General features: G+C 38.5%; 1 protein-coding gene across 2 annotated transcripts in view; it reads left to right on the top strand.

Annotated features, from left to right (window-relative positions):
* The first annotated feature begins 1,102 nt into the window (after positions 1–1,102).
* LOC141052855 (serpin B8-like) overlaps positions 1,103–8,595 on the top strand; it is a 53,675-nt gene continuing 46,182 nt past the window's right edge. For both annotated transcript variants that reach the window (XM_073550163.1, XM_073550162.1), the window contains exon 1: positions 1,103–1,224. The gene's annotated coding sequence lies outside the window, so the exon portion shown is untranslated. The remainder of the gene's footprint in view (positions 1,225–8,595) is intronic.

Here is an 8,595-nt window from a genome sequence, read left to right as displayed (position 1 = left end):
ATATTAAGTCACATATGCATGTTTTTCTCAATATCTGACATGAAATCAGAATAAATCTTTCCCGTTTTAGGTCAATTAGGATTACCATAATTATTATTTGCCAAATGCCAGAATAATGAGATAGAGAATGTTTTAAGACATTTTTATTACAGTGGCAGGTGGGGAGTTTGACTGGGGCGGTACACCGGTCAAACCGTAACGCAGGTGTCCTAAGACGAGATCAGGGAGGCCAGAAACCTCCCTGCAAAGTAAAAAATTTACATACATTTCATTAGTATTTGGTATGATTGCCCTTAAACTGAATGACTTGGGTCAAACGTTTGGGATCTCCTTCCACAAGCTTCACACAATAGTTGGTCGCAATTTGGGCCCATTTCTCTTGATAAAACTGGTGAACCTGATCGAGATTTGTAGGTCGCCTTGCTTGCACCTGCCTTTTCAGCTTTGCCCATAAATTTTCTATAGGATAGAGATCAGGGCTTTGTCATTCAGTTTGAGGGCATTGGTAACAAATACTAATGAAATGTATATAAATGTATTTGTCCAGTGTAAGGAATGACTTGTGTGGATTCATAATTCTTTCCACATCAGACGTTAAAAAATATGGAACTAGACAAATAATGCCACATGCGTTGCATGAACATAGAAGCCTACAGGCCCTTGTAGCGCTCATTTAAAAATGGGTTGACATATATCAGTTGTATCAGACTCAGTTTCCTGCAAACCAACTGATCACAACTCATGCAAAAATGCATTACTTGTCAAAAAGCTATTTGTCCCTTCTCTCTCAGATGCGAGGACACAATGTTTGGTGCAACGTTGTGATCCTGCACCAAACTGTCACCTGAACCAGGTGCAACAACTGATGTGTTGGACAGACTGGAACAATTGTATTGAAAACAATGGGATGAGTAGTTTCTCCATTGGTCTCAATCCAGTGTGTTAGTTAACCACTATACAGTACAGATGAAAAACTATCATGGTGGCACAAGATTTCATGGAAAAAGCAGGCACATATTATTCCAAAACCAACCGGACACCACACCTAGACTGTAAAACTGAACTGAGCTTCTGGTTTCTCATCATAATGTATCATATGATTCTTATAGCTAATAGGATTGCTTAAGCATAGTTTTGGAACATTTCCAGGGGAGTGGCAAGGTGCTTATATATGAAGGTGCACTGCACAGCTCTTGCCCAGAACCTGCAAATATCAGGAACAAGGTATCTAACCTTTTCTGCTACTTGCTTTAGATATTTTCTAAACTGTTAGATTATTTTGTAGTACTCTAGTGATATTAGAATTTAGATTTCCAGCAGAACACTAAACTTTACAATACTTCAAATTTGGGGAGAAAATCTGTAAGCTTAATTATTGGCTACTCTAAAACCAATGAATTACAGAAAGATGTATTTTTTGGGAGGAGGGAATGTACAATGGAAATATAATTGGGTAAAACTATAGATGTGTCTGCATTTTAAAGTGCCCATTATTAATAAATTAACAGCTATTAGTGTTTCCTCTTAGGACTTATTTAGTGGAGCGTAATATATAGATGTGTTGCCTAAGTAATATTGGACACCACACTGACCAATGCAATGCAATAGAGCTGTTTAGATGACAGCATGCACTATTCTCTTTCATATTACTGATGAGACCAGTCTATTCAAGTCTATGGGTGTGCAAAAAAAAAAAAAAAACGGTTCCCATGTGGAGAATTCATATAGCATCTGATTTTTATAGATACATTGCTACTATTAACCTAGGAAACTGTATTTGATCATTTTCATTTTAAAATGTTAATTTCGAAATATGGAGGCAACATGCATGTCACACAGATATAAAATAAGGACACATACATGGCACATGGATGACAAAAAGGATGAAAATTAGGCTATTTTTATACGCTTGTCTAAGCCTGGCCTAAAGGTTAGTATTTTAAATCCAAAATAAGGTGTGGGACAAAGAGAGAAAAAAACATAATGGGAAGACTTGCACCTGTTCTTTGTTATTGCCCCACTCCTGATGTGGCTTAGGCCAAAATTCACATTTCTCTTCTTTTTGTTGCATATTAGAAATAACAGACAACTTTTCATTAGTGTGCTAAATCCAAACTTTTATCCATCTTTGGTCCATGTGTCCATTTTCAGTATCAGTGTGACATCCATTTATCCTACCTAATTAGACAGTATAAAAAAATCGGAAGCACAGATGTTAGAGTGCTAACACACCACTCACATAAATTGGCATATTTGACCAGCAAATCGAAACTTGTTCTACCAAAAAAACTGACATGTGAACTGCTCCATGGACTATAATATATATAGTTTTCTATCTGTGAAGAAAATGCACAGAAAACATACGTGAAATACAATTGACTGAATGGGGCCCTACAAATACTGATGCAAGTTACTGAGCAAAATACGACCATGTGAAAAAATCTTTATATCACTTTCAGATGGCTGTAATATAAGTTTTTATTCTCCTATATGAGCAATGTAACACCCATATAATCAGAACCAACGTTATAGCACCAATAAAGCCTGTTAAAGACTTTCTTATGAACCATGGGAGATGTAGGTATTGTGTCTGTAATATGGGTGCAATAAAGTATCTCTGAAAGTGATATAGAGCTAATACTGTATTACATAAAAGGCTATTGCTCAATATTTTACATTAGAAATTGTAAGCCAAAACCAGAAGTAGAACATAGAGACAAAGTATTGAAATATTTGCACCAACCTCTTGAAAGTTCCTCCAACTTTTATATTACTGTTGCAAAATACTAACCACAATACTGCCATATGAAAGTGATATGAAATTGAATTTCTAGAAAATAATTTTATAGTATTTATATGGTTCTACAGCGCTTTACGACAGTATCTAGATGTGTATTGATGGTGAATGCAAAATTATGAATTCATATTCATATACACTGCATTACAGAAGATTACTGGCTAAAACATTGGCAGGGGATCCAAGTAACAGGTTGTAAAACATTCTAGAAGGTCTTTTTGCAGAGCTTTCAGAGCAGAAACTGAGCAGAATTTTTTGTGTATCTTTGAGGATGTGTTTGTATATCTTTGAGGAGGATTTGGAGAAATTCCATTTACTTTCTGCTTCAAAAACTCCTCAAAAAACCCAGTGTCCACATACCTATAATTCTTGTGTCCACATATATTTTTTATTTTCTAAAATTTAAAAATGCCATGAGTTTGTTGCGAGGTTTTGAGGTAAATCAAAGGATTTCAATAAGGGCGCAGTCAGACGGCCGTATAATACAGATGATTGCATCACAATGCTCGGACTGGCCAGAATCTCTTCTGACCCGAACGCGACAGCCTGTATTTCGATGCAGCTGTCATGCTTGGGTCAGGAGAGCCAACAGTCAGTCCAAACACTGCGATGCCATCATAATTCATGTTAATCTCTTAACGATCAGAGGTATTTCAGTTTTTGAATTTCCGTTTTTTTGCTCCCCTTCTTCCCAGAGCCATAACTTTTTTATTTTTCAGTCAATATGGCCTTGTGAAGGCTTGCTTTTTGTGGGACAAGTTGTACCTTTGAATGACACCATTCGTTTTAACATAATGTGTACTGGAAAACAAAAAATTCTAAGTGCGGTGAAATTGCAAAAAAAATGCATTTCCACAGTTATTGTTTCTTTATCATGTTCACTAAATGCTAAAACTGACCTGCCATTATGATTCTCCAGGTCATTATGAGTTCATAGACACCAAACATGTCTAAGTTCTTTTTTATTACGCGGTGAAAAAAAATTCCCAAATTTGTTAAAAAAAAAAAAAAAATGGTGCCAACCGGTAACATCTCCATTTTTTTGTGATCTGGGGCTGGGTATGAGCTTATTTTTTGCACACCAAGCTGACATTTTTAGTGATACCATTTTGTTGTGGATACGATCTTTCAATTGCCTGTTATTACATTTTATTGCAATGTAGCGGCGACAAAAAAGCCCCCCATAATTCTGGCATTTTTAATTTTTTACTCATTACGCCATTTTGCAGTCAGGTTAATTTTTTTAATATTGATAGATTGCGCGATTTTGAAAGCGGTGATACCAAATATGTGTATGTTTGATTTTTTCAATTTTTTTTATTTTGAACGTGGCAAAAGGGGAGTGATTTGAACTTTTATATTTCTTTAATTTTTTAAAAAACTTTTTTTTATTTTTTGCATGCTTCATTAATCTCCATGGGAGACTAGAAGCTGCAATACTTTGATTGATCTGATCTTTGCCTATGTGTAGCAGAGGCGATCAAAGTATTGCAGCTTCTAGTCTCCCATGGAGACTATTGAAGTGTGCACAAAGTAAAAAAAAATGTTTTTAAACAGAAATGCTCACTTGCTATGAGCGCTGACCACAGGGCGGCGCTCATAGTAATCTGTCAATGACAACATAGAGGTCTGCTGCAGACATAAAGTTGTCATGGCAACCCATCGGTGACCCATGATCTTGAGACGGGGTCACCGAAGGGCAGGATTAGCGACGTGCTTCCGGTAAGCGCGAGTTAAATGCCACTGTCAGAGATTGACAGAGCCACTTAACTAGTTAACAGCAGCGGGAGGATTGCTATTCCGCCAGCCACTGTTGCGGGCCCATGTCAGCAGTGTAGATCAGCTGAAATGTGCCCGGAAAAGTGAGAGCTCATGGCCAGAGCCTGCACCAAATAGGGGGAGTCCGACATGGATGTACTATTGCTCCCAATGTTGGAAAAGGGTTAAACAGCCCCCGCTGACTGCGCCCTAAAAGTGCTAATTGAGGGCACAACTGTACAGAGTGTGTCTAATTGAAAGTAAAATCAAGTCACTAGTAAAATGTGCAAATGTATAAAAGGACTGTATATGAGGCAACACCAAAAGACAAACACACACCTGAAAATAACCTCATGAGCATAGGAAAAGTATCAAAAAGCTTTATTAGATAAAGACCTATCTTTATCTAATAAAGGGACAGAACATAACAGTAGAATGGCAATATTGACAGCAGGACAGGATGTCAAATAAATTGTTTAAAAAGTGTTTCAGTAAAGTAAGGAGGTAGTGCATGAATATTAGAAATACATACAGTACAGACCAAAAGTTTGGACACACCTTCTCATTCAAACAGTTTTCTTTATTTTCATGACTATGAAAATTATAGATTCACTCTAAAGACATCAAAACTATGAATTAACACATGTGTAATTATATAATTAACAAAAAAGTGTGAAACAACTGAAAATATGTCTTATATTCTAGGTTCTTCAAAGTAGCCACCTTTTGCTTTGATTACTGCTTTGCACATTCTTGGCATTCTCTTGAGGAGCTTCAAGAGGTAGTCACCGGAAATGGTTTTAACTTCACAGGTGTCCCCTGTCAGGTTTAATAAGTGGGATTTCATGTCTTATAAATGGGGTTAGGACCATCAGTTGTGTTGTGCAGAAGTCTGGTGGATACACAGCTGATAGTCCTACTGAATAGACTGTTAGAATTTGTATTATGGCAAGAAAAAAAAGCAGCTAAGTAAAGAAAAATGAGTGGCCATCATTACTTTAAGAAATGAAGGTCAGTCAGTCCAAATAAAATTGAAAAAACTTTGAAAGTGTCCCCAAGTGCAGTGGCAAAAACCATCAAGTGCTGCAAAGAAACTGGCTCACATGAGGACCGCCCCAGGAAAGGAAGACCAAGAGTCACCTCTGCTGCGGAGGATAAGTTCATCCGAGTCATCAGCCTCAGAAATCGCAGGTTAACAGCAGCTCAGATAAGAGACCAGTGCCACACAGAGTTCTAGCAGCAGACACATCTCTACAACAACTGTTAAGAGAAGACTTTGTGCAGCAGGCCTTCATGGTAAAATAGTTGCTAGGAAACCACTGCTAAGGATAGGCAACAAGTAGAAGAGACTTGTTTGGGCTAAAGAACACAAGGAATGGACATTAGACCAGTGGAAATCTGTGCTTTCGTCTGATGAGTCCAAATTTGAGATCTTTGGTTCCAACCACCGTGTCTTTGTGCGACGCAGAAAAGGTGAACGGAAGAACTCTACATGCCTGGTTCCCACCGTGAAGCATGGAAGAGGAGGTGTGATGGTGTGGGGGTGCTTTACTGGTGACACTATTGGGGATTTATCCAAAATTGAAGGCATACTGAACCAGCATGGCTACCACAGCATCTTGCAGCGGCATGCTATTCCATACGGTTTGCATTTAGTTGGACCATCATTTATTTGTCAACAGGACTATGACCCCAAACACACCTCCAGGCTGTGTAAGGGCTATTTGACCAAGAAGGAGAGTGATGGGGTGCTACACCAGATAACCTGGCCTCCACAGTCACCAGACCTGAACCCAATCGAGATGGTTTGGGGTGAGCTGGACCGCAGAGTGAAGGCAAAAACTTTTGGTCTGTACTGTATATATGGAAGAAACCTACCAAAATTGGTAAAAAATAATATTGGTACAGAACATGCACTTACCCATAAATTAACCTCTCCTGCTGGAATGGTGCCAGGTAGTTTTAGGATAGTATACATTTGTGTCTTCCTAATTTCCTATTGTTTTGCATGTTTGTCACATTTAAATGTTTCAGACCACCAAAAAAATTTAAATGTCAGACAAATCTAACACAAGTAAACACAAAATGCAGTTTTTAAATGAAGGTTTTTATTATTAATAGAAAATTAAATCCAAACCTACAGGGTCCTGTGTGAAAAAGTGATTGCTCCTTCCTCATAAAACTTAAATTAACTGTGGTTTATCACATCTATGGGAAGCTGAGATCTAATACCCTAGCCACACACAGATCTGATTACTGCCACACCTGTTTTCAATCAAGAAATCACTTAAATAAGACCTGCCTGAACAAGTGAAGTAGACCAAAAGATTCCCCAAAGCTAGATATACAGTTGTGGCCAAAAGTATTGACACCACTGCAATTCTGTCAGATAATACTCAGTTTCTTCCTGAAAATGATTGCAAACACAAATTCTTTGGTATTATTATCTTCATTTAATTTGTCTTAAATGAAAAAACACAAAAAGAATTGTCCTAAAGCCAAATTGGATATAATTCCACACCAAACATAAAAAAGAGGGTGGACAAAAGTATTGGCACTATTCGAAAAATCATGTGATGCTTCTCTAATTTGTGTAAATAACAGCACCTGTAACTTACCTGTGGCATCTAACAGGTGTTGGCAATAACTAAATCACACTTGCAGCCAGTTGGCATGGATTAAAGTTGACTCAACCTCTGTCCTGTGTCCTTGTGTGTACCACATTGAGCATGGAGAAAAGAAAGAAGACCAAAGAACTGTCTGAGGACTTGAGAAACCAAATTGTGCGGATGCATGAGCAATCTCAAGGCTACAAGTCCATCTCCAAAGACCTGAATGTTCCTGTGTCTACCGTGCGCAGTGTTTAAAGCCCATGGCACTGTGGCTAACCTCCCTAGATGTGGACGGAAAAGAAAAATTGACAAGAGATTTCAATGCAAGATTGTGCGGATGTTGGATAAAGAACCTCGACTAACATCCAAACAAGTTCAAGCTGCCCTGCAGTCCGAGGGTACAACAGTGTCAACCCGTACTATCCGTCGGCGTCTGAATGAAAAGGGACTGTATGGTAGGAGACCCAGGAAGACCCCACTTCTTACCCCGAGACATAAAAAAGCCAGGCTGGAGTTTGCCAAAACGTACCTGAAAAAGCCTAAAACGTTTTGGAAGAATGTTCTCTGGTCAGATGAGACAAAAGTAGAGCTTTTTGGGCAAAGGCATCAACATAGAGTTTACAGGAGAAAAAAAGAGGCATTCAAAGAAAAAAACACGGTCCCTACAGTCAAACATGGCAGAGGTTCCCTGATGCTTTGGGGTTGCTTTGCTGCCTCTGGCACTGGACTGCTTAACCATGTGCATGGCATTATGAAGTCTGAAGACTACCAACAAATTTTGCAGCATAATGTAGGGCCCAGTGTGAGAAAGCTGGGTCTCCCTCAGAGGTCATGGGTCTTCCAGCTGGATAATTACCCAAAACACACTTCAAAAAGCACTAGAAAATGGTTTGAGAGAAAGCACTGGAGACTTCTAAGGTGGCCAGCAATGAGTCCAGACCTGAATCCCATAGAACACCTGTGGAGAGATCTAAAAATGGCAGTTTGGAGAAGGCACCCTTCAAATATCAGGGACCTTGAGCAGTTTGCCAAAGAAGAATGGTCTAAAATTCCAGCAGAGCATTGTAAGAAACTCATTGATGGTTACCGGAAGCAGTTGGTCGCAGTTATTTTGGCTAAAGGTTGTGCAACCAAGTATTAGGCTGAGGGTGCCAATACTTTTGTCTGGCCCATTTTTGGAGTTGTGTGTGAAATGATCAATGTTTTGCTTTTTGCTTCATTCTCTTTTGTGTTTTTTCATTTAAGACAAATTAAATGAAGATAATAATACCAAAGAATTTGTGATTGCAATCATTTTCAGGAAGAAACTGAGTATTATCTGACAGAATTCCAAGGGTGTTAATACTTTTGGCCACAACTGTAATGCCGCGATCCAAAGAAATTCTTGAACAAATGAGAAACAAAGTAAATGACATCTATTAGTCTGGA

The sequence above is a fragment of the Dendrobates tinctorius genome, unplaced genomic scaffold, assembly GCF_039654945.1.
Source record: "Dendrobates tinctorius isolate UK_male_01 unplaced genomic scaffold, ASM3965494v1 ptg000163l, whole genome shotgun sequence".
NCBI classification, from domain to species: domain Eukaryota; kingdom Metazoa; phylum Chordata; class Amphibia; order Anura; family Dendrobatidae; genus Dendrobates; species Dendrobates tinctorius.
Note: the sequence above shows the minus strand (reverse complement) of the source record. Positions and strands in the feature narration are given on the sequence as shown.